General features: G+C 35.2%; 1 pseudogene; it reads left to right on the top strand.

The window, feature by feature from the left end:
- Positions 1 to 443: 443 nt before the first annotated feature.
- On the top strand, positions 444 to 8,268 carry LOC136317616 (eukaryotic translation initiation factor 1 pseudogene; annotated as a pseudogene).
- The last annotated feature ends 3,810 nt before the right edge of the window (positions 8,269 to 12,078 follow it).

Consider the following 12,078-nt stretch of genomic DNA (forward strand, 5'->3'; position numbering starts at 1 on the left):
ATTAACAAGAGAATATGACCAAATTTAATTATATATGTATGATGTACATATGGGAATCCCACATACATGAGTGAGAGACTGCTGTTAAACAAATATTTTTGCTGCCAAAATCTTTACCAAAGGAAAGATTTATCCAGGCAAATGCTAGCCAGGTTCTGGGAGATATAGTCTAAACCACTAGCAGCAGGGCTAGATAGAAAAGGCAAACATGTCCACCTTCTGGAGTTGATGGGGGGCTTTTATACATCATGTTTTAGGGAAGAAAGGTGTAAATTGTTTTGAAATACAGGTACTTTACATTGGCTACAGATAAGCAGGTCAGGAAAAGGTGAAGTGAGGGTAGTTCTATGATAAAATAGGTGCACAGTCTGTGAGTAAGAAACATTTCCTACATTCGATCTGTTATGAAAGGCAACAGTCCTGAAAGTTCACGCATATGCGGGATGCCGTGGCATCTGGTGGTTGTTATAGAAGTTGGTTCAAAGCTTCCACATACATTCAGGTATGTGAGCAGTTTCTGGTTAGTTAGCCTATAGTTATTAACTGGTTAAATATCCTTGTCTCGTTCTCCCAATCTCTTCTTACCTGCTATAATTGAATATAGAACATCTTAGATTTTTTATCTTGTCATTCCACACACACGAGAGGTTCAGAGACAGAAAGTTAAAATGAGGTTTGTATGACATTCTGAGCTAAGGATGAGGTAAGGCAAATGGGGGCTTCAGAGGAAACAAGGTCATTCTCAAGATGACAATGTTGAGTAATGAGATGTTCAGTAATGAGATATTTGTTCTGCCCTATACATAGGTCATTACAATTTACTTCTGGTAATATCTCTTATAATGGGCAAGATCCCCCAAATGAATTTTTTTAAGGAAGAGGTAGAAGTTTCACAGGTTCTTGATTTCCTTAAACTCAAAATAATCCACATGATAAAGTAGCACATCTTAGGGAAACCTGTTCTGAACCCCTCAACATACCGTTATAATAGAGAAATATTGCAAATATATCCAGTTAAGTTATATTAGATAAGCATAGCATTAACTAATAGAAATTATAAGGGACCAGAATTGTTACCCTAAAATATGCCTCTTTCACATAAGAATTATTTTAGGCTGGTTATTTTTAAGGAATAGCAGACATGGGAAAAGCTCTGAAAACAAAGTAGAAATTATCTTCATAAAGGACACTTGCATGTATAAGGGGAATAGGCATTTGTACGTGTGTCTCCCCAGCTGTTCTTGGAAGAGAGGGGTCGTGTTATTTCTAGAAACCTGTATCAATGCAGAAGGCAATGACGTATATGCACAACTTTGTTTTTGTTGACTGTGCTCTTCCTGGTAACCTCCCATAACTGGCTCCTTCATCCCCAACATCTTTTGTATTTAGATAAAGATGTTATTTAAGGCAGTGGTCCCCAACCTTTTTTGGGCTACGGACCTGTTTAATGTCAGAAAATATTTTCATGGACCAGCCTTTAGGGTGGGATGGATAAATGCACAAAATAAAATTATGCGACCGGCGTGTAAACTGTGGTATTTTTAAATATAATTGTCAAACTTACGAGACAAGCGTCAAGAGTGAGTCTTAGATGGATGTAATAGAGTGAATCTGGTCATTTTTAAAAAATAAAACATCGTTCAGACTTAAATATAAATAAAACAGAAATAATGTAAGTTACTTATTCTTTCTCTGTGGACCAGTACCAAATGGTCCAGGGACCGGTACTGGTCCACGGCCCGGGGGTTGGGGACCATTGATTTAAGGTATGGCTTCAGTCAATTTGATGAGTTACTCAGTTTTCTTGCATACATGGGAGAGACCCATATATTCAGGAGGTATACATGTTATTAAATTTTTATTTGATTTTTCTCTTGTTAATCTGTCTCATGTCAACTTAATTATGAGACTAGACAGAAAAACTAAGAAAAGAGAAATTTTCTCCTTCCCTAGACAATGCAAAGAACTATCAGAGAGTTCTATTTACAGCAATTTGACAAGGTTGATATGTTAAACACTTCTGTATATAGAAGATTGACAAATGCTTGATAAAATAATGTCAACATTCTTTTTAGATATGAGGCTGATCTCACAAGAACATATAAAGAATCCTCACGGCCAAAACAGAGAGAGAGAGAGAGAGAGAGAGAGAGAGAGAGAGAGAGAGAGAGAAAGCGCGAGAGAGCACTAAAAACCATAATGATAAGCTGACAACGGCTCTATGGCTGCTCTGGAAATATTTGAAGACCACTATAGTTAAAAAGCTTGAGTTTTAACCTCCCTGAAAGGGCAGAAGACAAGGCTTTGGCTCTGATGAAATGGGAGTTGGAAATGAAACCCAAGGATTAAGCTGGAATCCTTTAAGTATTATTTCCTTAGTAAATGAGCAATTTAGAAAATAATCTACCTGCTGGCAAAGGGACAACAAAATAAAAAAGTGTTAATCTTAGCTTGGTTTCTGATTGAGAAAAAACAAAAACAAAATAGCAACAAGTCTTCCTTAATAATTATTAGCATGAAGAATTACAAGGCTAAAATAATCACAAATCAGTAAATTGACAGCAAATGGTCTTAGATTTTAAGCACTAGAGAACAATTGGAAAAGTAAACACAAATCACTAACATGAGACATACCTTCAGAGTATGCCCACTGTAAAGGCAGACCAAGCAATACCACAGAAACACAATTAAAACACACAAAAGAAGCAGAATAGCATAAAAAAAATAAGGATAAAAACAAATAGCAAAACCATAATTAGGTCTTCCAGTAATAAGATTAAAATTATAAAGAAGAGAAAATAAAATAGGTGTCTTAAATTTTAAAGAAAAAAGATGGAATAAAAAAAATACAAACAAGAATAAGAGACCCCCCCCCAAAAAAAAACCAAGAAATTTGAATATAAACCAAATAGAACTTTGAGAAATGAGAAGTGTAATCATTAAAACAAAATAAGATGCAATGGAATGACTAAAGAGTGTACTGGAGTCAGTGGAAGAGTGGAATAGAGAAGGCAGCTGCGAAACCAGAGATATGGAACAGTGGAAGAGACATCAATAGACATGGATGGTAGAGTGAGAAGGCTACATATAAAGCAAATGCAGAAGAAAAGAGGATGGGTCCATGTATTGGTGGGTAGGGACATAATTTGAATGGCTGAGGATTTTTCAGAATGGCCAGAAAACATGGATCTTTGGATTCAGGAAGATAAAAATTTTCAAGCAAAATAAATATGAGACCTCTACATATAAAACATTCTAGTAAAACTCTATAACACCAAAGAGTATAAAAGTATGGAAAGAAAAGAAGTATGATTATCTTTAGTGAAACAAAAGTAGAATTCTCAGTTGTTTGAGCAGAAGGCAGATGACAGTCAGATAATTAACTTCAAATAAATGGAGAAAAATAATTGCCAATTTAGAAATTATCATTCTAAGAATGAAGGTAAGAAAAAGACATTTTTAGAAAATCAAAATGGGAAAGAGTTTTTTTACTAACAGGCCCTAACTAAATGAACTTTTAAAAGCTGTATAGCAGAAAGAAGAAAACAGAATCTAGAGGCATCTGACTAGATGTAAAAGAGAATGGAAAACAAAGAAACTGATAAATATGTGATTACATCAGAAGAAATAGTGACCAAATATTTAAAATAATAATTATTAATATGGGCAAACAGGAAATATACAAAGGGAAGGGTGATCAAATTTAAAGGCGTCTGAAGTCTTTATACTTATGCATGGGAACCTCAAATATATGAGAAAGTCTAAGACTCCACATAATGTAAAATTCAGCACAGAAAGTTAAAATGAGGTATATATGATATTCTGAGCGAAGGATGAGGTAAGGTGCCTTGGGCCCTCAGAGGGGGGGAAGGTCATTCTCAGGATAAGAAGAGTTCAGTTTAGATATGAAGAAATCTTGAATATATGTGAGTAAAGCATCCAGTTTAAGAAATTAGAAAAATAAAAATGGGTTAATCCCAAATAAAATTAAGGGAAAACAAGAATAAGCGCAGGCTGGCCTATGGTGGTGTAGTGAATACAGCACCAATCTGGAATGCTGAGGTCACCAGTTCGAAACCTTGGACTTACCTGGTCAAGGCACATATGACAGGCAACCAATGAACAGCTAGAGAGAAGCAGGTACTTCTTGTCCCTGTTCAACCATAAAATTGATAAACAAAATCTTAAAGAAAAGAATACTGTAAGCACAAAAAATAATAAAATATATATAAAAATGCAATAGAAAAGCTCGATAAAATCAAAAGTTGGTTCTATGAAAAGACTAATGAAACAAACATTTTTAATTAAATGTATTGGGGTGCCATTGGTTAATAAAATTATGTATGTTTCAGTTGTACAATTCTATGATATATCATCTGTATGTTACATTGTGTGCTCACCACCAAAGTCAAATCCTCTTTTGTCACCATATATTTGACCCCCTTTACCCTTCTCAGTCCCCTAACCCATTTTCTCTAGTTACCGCCATACTATTTTCTGTGTCTCTGAGTTTTTGTTTGTTTCCTTGTTTATTTGCTGTTTTCAGTTTTTATATCCCACACATGAGTGAAATCATATAGTTCTTAACATTTTATGTCTGATTTATTTTGCTTAGCATGATATTCTCAAGATCCATCCATGTTGTCAGAAATGGCAGCATTTTATCTTTTTTTATGGCCGAGTAGTATACCATTGTATATGGGTACATCTTCTTTAATCCTCTATTGAAGGACACTTCAGTTGGTTTCATGTCTTGACCGCCATAAATAATGCTGCAATGAACATAGAGGTGCATATATCTGCAAATAAATGTTTTCAAAAATTTTGGATAAATACTAGAAGACGGGTTGCTGGGTCACATGGTAATTCTATTCTTAATTTTTGAGCAACTTTCATACTCTCTTCCACAGTGGCTGTACCATTTTATATTCCTACCAGCAGTGAATGAGAGTTTCTTTTTCTCAACGACCTCTCCAACACATATTGTTACCTGTCTTATTGATAACAGCCATTTTAGCAGGTGTAAAGTGGTATCTCATTGTAGTTTTGATTTGAGTCTTTCTAACAGTAAAGTTGAGCATCTTTTTATATATTTGTTGGTCACTTGTATGTCTTTTTGGGAGAAGTTTCTGTTCAGGTCCTGTGTCCATTTTTAATTGGATTATTTGTTTAGTGTTGTGTAAGTTCTTTATATGTATATTTTGGATATTAACTCCTTCTCAGAGTTGTTCTTTGCAAATATCATCTCCCATTCTGTTGGTTTTCTTTTTGTTTTGTTGTCAGTTTCATTTGCTGTGCAGAAGCTTCTTAGTTAAATATAGTTCTATTCATTTATTTTTGCCTTTATTTCCTTTTCCTCTGCAGTCAAATTCATAAAATTCTTTCTAGGACCAAGGTCTACAAGTTTATTACTTATATTTTCTTCTGTGTAATCTGTTGTCTCAGATTTTATATTTAGGTCTTTGATCCATTTTGAGTCCATTTTTTTTTATATGGGGACAAACAGTAGTCTGGTTTCATTCTTTTGCATATAGCTTTCCAATTTCCCCAGAACCATTTATTGAAGTGCTTTCTTTTCTTCATTTTATATTTTGAGCTCCTTTGTGGAAAATTATTTGTCATATACATGTGGATTAATTTCTGGGTTCTCAATTATAGTCCATTGGTTTGTGTGTCTATTTTTCTACCAATACCATGCTGTTTTGGTTATTGTCATTTTGTAGTATAATTTAAAGTCAGGGTGTTTGATACCTCTGGTTTTGTCCTTTTTCTTCTCAGAATTCCTTTGGCTATTTGGGGTCTTTTGAGGTTCTATACAAACCTGATGCTTTTTTTCAGTTCTATTTCTTTAAAAAAAATGTCATTAAGATTTTGAGGAGCATTGCATTAAATCTGTATATTGTTCTAGTTATATGGCCATTTAAACTATGTTGGTTCTTCCACTTGATAAAAATGAAATATCTTTCCATTTTTTTTCTGTATTTTTCAATGTCATTTTTTAATATTTTTATTTATTTATTTATTTATTTATTTATTTATTTATTTATTTATTGTATTTTTCCGAAGTTGGAAATGGGGAGGCAGTCAGACAGACTCCCGCATGCACCCGAGTGGGATCCACCCAGCATGCCCACCAGGGGGCGATGCTCTGCCCATCTTGGGGCGTCGCTCTGCCGCAATCAGAGCCATTCTAGCGCCTGAGGCAGAGGCCACAGAGCCATCCTCAGTGCCCTGGCAAACTTTGCTCCAGTGGAGCCTCACCTGCGGGAGGGGAAGAGAGAGACAGAGAGGAAGGAGAGGGGGAGGGGTGGAGAAGCAGATGGGCCCTTCTCCTGTGTGCCCTGGCCAGGAATCGAACCTGAGACTCCTGCACGCCAGGCCGATGCTCTACCACTGAGCCAACCGTCCAGGGCCTATTTCATTGATTTTTAGAGAGAGAAGAAGGGAGAGAAAGAGAGAGAGAGAGAGAGAGAGAGAGAGAGAGAGAGAGAGATGAGCATTGAGCTTTTTCTGTATGTACCCTGATCAGGGATAGGCCTAGAAACATCTGGGCTTAGGAACGATGCTGTAACCAACCAAGCTATCTGGCCAGGTCATTTCATTGTCTTTTAATAATGTTTTGTGGTTTTCAGTATATAAGTCCTTCACACCTTTGTTAAGTTTATCCTTAGGTATTGTATTCTTTTGGTTACTATTGTAAAAAGGATTTTTTAAATTTGTTTTTTGGAATGCAATGGATTTTTGTACATTAGTTTCACACTCTACTGTAGCTTTATTATATTTGTTTATTGTTTCTAATAGTTTTTGGATGAAGTCTTTAGGGTTTTCTATATAAAAAAATCATGTCATCTGCAACGTTATTTCTTCATTCCCAATTTGAGTGCCTTTTATTTCTCTTGCCTGATTGCTTTGGCTAGAACTTTCAGTACTATGTTGAATAAGAGTGTAAGAGTGAACATCCTTTCCTTGTTCTTGATTTTAAAGAAAAAGCTTACAGTTTTCACCATTGAGTTTGATATTATCTGAGGGTTTGTCAAATATGACCTTTATTATGTTGAGATGCCTTTCTTCTATACCCGTTTAATTGAGTGTTTTAATCATAATCAGATGTTATATCTTATCAAATGCTTTTTCTGCATCTATTGATAAGATCCTATCATTTTTATCATTTTGTTTGTTTATGTAGTGTGTAACATTGGTCAATTTGCATATGTTCAACTATTCTTGTGCCCCTGGAATGAACTTCACTTGATCATGATGTATTATTTTTATATGTGTTGTTGTATTTGACTTGTAGTATTTGTTTAAAATTTTTGTATCTGTATTCATCACAGATATTGGTTGGTCTGTAGTTTTCTCTTTGTGTTTTACCTTGCCACGGTTTAGTATCAGAATTATGTTGGCACATAAAATATATTAGAAAGTATTGCCCTTTCTTTAATCTTTTGAAAAAATTTGAGAAAGATAGGCATCAAATCTTCTTTGAATATTTGGTAGCATTTATTAGTGAAGCCATCTCATCCTGGATTTTTACTTTTCAGGAGGAAACCAACAAACTTTTATTAAGACTTAATAAAAGTGAGAGCACAAATAAACTGTATTAGGAAATAAATGGAGCATCCAGTTACTGAGCAGCCACCAGAATCAGCAGCCTCTTACTCTGAGCCCTTGTTTCCGAGGTCCCACCCCCTGCTTGTCCCAGAATCATAGCACTGTATAGTATGCCCACTATCTAGAACCTTTACTCTTTCTTTTTTTTTTTAAATAATGGGTTTTAGAGAGAGAGAAGGGATACGGAGAGAGAACCATCAATTTGTTGTTTCACTTATTTATGCAATCATTGGGTGATTCTTGTATGTGCTCTGACCAAGGTTTGAACCCCCACAACCTTGGTGTGTAAGACAATGGTCTAAGCAACTGAGCCACCTAACCAAGGCCCAGAACCTTCACTCTTTTGACCTCTTTGCTGATGCAAATAAAGGTGATGATCTGTTTCCTGCTGGCACTGAGGATGATATCCATATAAGAATTCAACTGAGAAACAGCAGGAAGACTTTCACTACTGTCCAATGGATTGCTGATGATTACCATAAAAAGAAACTAGTGAAGGCGTTTAAGGAGAAATTTCCTTGCAGTGGTACTATAACTGAGCATTTATAATATGAAGAAGTAACTCAGCTACAGGGTGACCAGAACAAAAACATGTGCCACTTCCTCATAGAGACTGGACTGCCTAAGGACGACCAGCTGAAGGTTTATAGGTTTTAAGTGCTTTGGGCTCACTGAAGCTTAAGTTAGATTTCCTTGCAATGAGTAGAATTTCCCTTCTGTCCTTTGTCACAAGTTTAAAAATCTCACAACTTGTATAATGTAACCATTTAGGGTCTGCTTTTACCTTAAACTAGTGTAACTCCTTCATGCAATAAACTAACAGAGCCATGCTGTCTAGTCTTGAAGTCCCTCCTTTAAATAGATGTCAAGCAGTAGGCACGTGGAGTGTTCAGCCTGAAACAAAGCAATAACGTGATGTTTCAGCCAAGCCCAGAGCCCCAACATAACAAATGGCTATGTCTGGCCATAAGCTCCTCTGAAGAATTCTCTACCATAAAAAAATGTCACCACCCAAACAGTCTTTGGTGAAGATGAGAGGAGAGGCAGCAACAGCAAGTGTACCACTAGAGGGAGCCTTTGGTAATCAAAGATCTCTAACCTGTCTAGGTGGGTGGAGCTTAAAACAGCCACCTTCCCGCTAGTGAGGTAATAAAGACTTTTTTGGCTTGTCACCAAGGTCTTTTTCAACAAACATATCTTAGCTAATTGAGGCCCAAGCACCAGAATGTGAGGATAACCTTCAATCAGAATTAAATTCTTGACAAAGGAACAAATTTTAAACTGGTGTGTGAGCCATATAATTCACATTAGAGCTTGCAACTTACTAGAAACAGCTGCCCAAGTTCATGTGATGTAGCAAACTGATTCTGGATTCTTTATTCTCCTTCAGTTTTAATGTTAAGTAATGTATTTAAACCCTTATTTATATAAACTTTTTTTCAGAATAAAAAAAAAGGAGCATAGCTATATATCCAGTGATTGATTTTTTAATCACCTAACAGAATTATAAAAAAATATTACGCTAAAAATTTAAATATTTAAATAATATAAACAATGTTTTCTATCAGAATTGATTTAAAAAGAAACAAAACCCTACATCCGAAATCATTAAAATCATCAAGTCATTCATTAAATATCTTTTCCCATAAAAGGCACCAGATTCAAATGTTGCTAGAGAATTTCTACCATATTTTTTTATATTTTTATTTTTGGCATTATGGTAAGGAGGTTTTGTATTAAAAAGTTTATTAATTTACAGATTCATAGATTAAGAGAGGAAATTCATATAATCATGTCAATGAATGCTGAAAAAAATAGCATTTAAGATCCATTTATGCTCAAAGGGTTTAGTTTAAGCCCTTAAACAGAAAGATTTTCTTATATATTGATAGAGTATTAAACAAAAATTTACAAAAAAAATTGCAATTATTTTGAAAGTTTAGAAGCATACCTTCTAAAATCAGGAATAAGAGAAGGATGCCCATTACTACTGTTGCTATTGAACATGTCTCTAGAGGCACCAGCCAAGAATAGAATAAGAAATAAAAGATATAAGGACTGAGAAACAAAGTTATCAATTTTTTAAAAAGATTCTTATTTATTGCTTTTGTGGGGCGGGAGTGAGAACCATCAACTCATAGTTCATTGCTTCTCATATGTACTCTGACCAGGCAAGCCCAGGGATTTGAACCAGTGATCTCAACACTCCAGGTCGACATTTTATCTACTGCACCATCATGGGTCAAGCAAACAGTTATCAATTTTATCTGATGGGATTATGTATGTAAAATTAATAAGAGTTCATAAAGACCATGTTATATTTTTCTTTTACAGATGAGGAGAGGAAACTTCATATGTGCAATATCACACAGCTAGCATATACTGCCACTTTACTTTTCCCTGTCTGTTATTGACACTGCCATTCACATAAGTCAGAAACCTGAAAGTCATCTTTTTAAATAATCTTTCCCTTACCTTAACATGCCCAGTGTATTATAAAATTTCTCTCCATATTTCTCATGACAATGGGTTCCAAACTGATTTCTCTCTGCTCACTCTTTGTATTAGCAACACTTAAATAGCTTTTGCTTTACAATGCTAAATTCCTTTATTTTTCATAACAATCCTATGAAGTATGAATTATCATTTTTCCCATTTTACATATGAGAAAATTGAAACCCAGAGAGTTTCAGTAGCTTGCTTAAATATACACAACTAATAAGTACCAGAGCTGGGCTGCAATCTCAAGCAGTCTAGCTTAGAGTCTATACTTAGCCTATCTTTAATATTTGTCTATTATGCAAGTAGGGTAACCTTTCAAAAATGTAAATTTGATCATGTACAGGCATAACTCACTATTGTGCTTCACTGTATTGTATTTCACATTTATTGCAATTTTTACAAATTGAAGGTTTGTGGCAAGCCTGCATTAAGCAAGTCTACTGAAACTATTTTTCCAACATCTTTTGCTCAGTTCATGTCTGTGTCTCATTGTCCAAATTCTTGCAACATTTAAAACTTTGTCATTGTTATTGTATTTGTTATGGTGCTTTGTGATCAGTAAGATTTGATGTTACCACTATAATTGTTTTGGGGTGCCATAAACTATGCCCATATAAGACAGGGAACTCAATTGATCAACGTTGTGTGTGTCTTGAATGCTCTACTGATCACCTGCTTCCCATTTCTCACCCTCTTCTTGAGCCTCCCTATTTCTTTAAATACAACTATATTGAAATTACACCAGTTGATTACTCTATAATGACTTCTCAGAGTTCAAGTGAAATAAAGAGAATGTCATATGCCTCTCATTTTAATTCAAAATCTAGAAATAAACTTAGTGTGGAAGACATGTTGAAAGCTGAGGTAGGTCAAAATCTAGGCCTCTTGTGCCAGACAGTTAGCCATTTTGTAGATACAATGGAGAAGTTCTTGGAAAACATTAAAAGTGCTACCCCAGTGAATGCACAAATGATGAGAGAGAGAGAGAGAGAGAGAGAGAGAGAGAGAGAGAGAGAGTCTTATTTCTGATATGGAGAAAGTTTTAGTGGTATGGATAGAATATCAAACCAGCCACCACATTCCCTTAAGTCAAAGCCTAATTGAGAGCAAGTCACTAAATCTTTTCAATTCTGTTAAGGCTGAGGCAGGTGAGGTAGCACTATATGAAAAGTTTGAAGCTTGCAGAGATTGGTTTATGAAATTTAAGGAAAGAAGCCATTGCCACAACATACATAAAGTCCCAAATGAAGCAGCCAGTACTGATGTAGAAGCTGCAGCAAGCTATCCAGAGATCTAGCTAACATAATTAATGAAGGTGAGTACACTAAACAACTGATTATCAATGTAGAAGAAACAGCCTTATGTTGGAAGAAGATGTCATCTAGGACTCGCATACCTGGAGAGGAGAAGTCAATCTCTGGGTTAGAAGCTTTAAGAGACAGGCTGACTCTCTTGTTAGGGCTAATGCTGCTGGTGATTTTAAGGTAAAGCTAATGCATATTTGCTGTTTCAAATATACTAAGGCCCCTAAGAAATATGCTAAATCTACCTTGCCTGTGCTCTGTAAATGAAACAACAAAGACTGGATGGCAGTATACCTGCTTACAACATGGCTTATTGACTATTTTAAACCCATTGTTAAGAACTATTGCTCAGAAAAAAAATTTTCTTTTTCAAAGTATCATCATTCATTGACAATGGATCTGGTCACCCAAGAGCTCTGATGGAGATGTACAATGAGAGTAATATTGTTTTCATGCCCACTAACATCACATTCATTCTTTAGCCCTTGAACCAAGAAGTAACTTTGAATTTCAAGTCTTATTTAAGAAATATATTTCATAATACTATAACTGCCATAGGTAGTGATTTCTCTGAAGGATCTGGCAAAATAAATTCATAAATTTCTGAAAAGGATTCACCATTCTAGATGCCATTAAGAACATTCATGATTCATTGGAAGAA

The sequence above is a fragment of the Saccopteryx bilineata genome, chromosome X, assembly GCF_036850765.1.
Source record: "Saccopteryx bilineata isolate mSacBil1 chromosome X, mSacBil1_pri_phased_curated, whole genome shotgun sequence".
NCBI lineage: Eukaryota > Metazoa > Chordata > Mammalia > Chiroptera > Emballonuridae > Saccopteryx > Saccopteryx bilineata.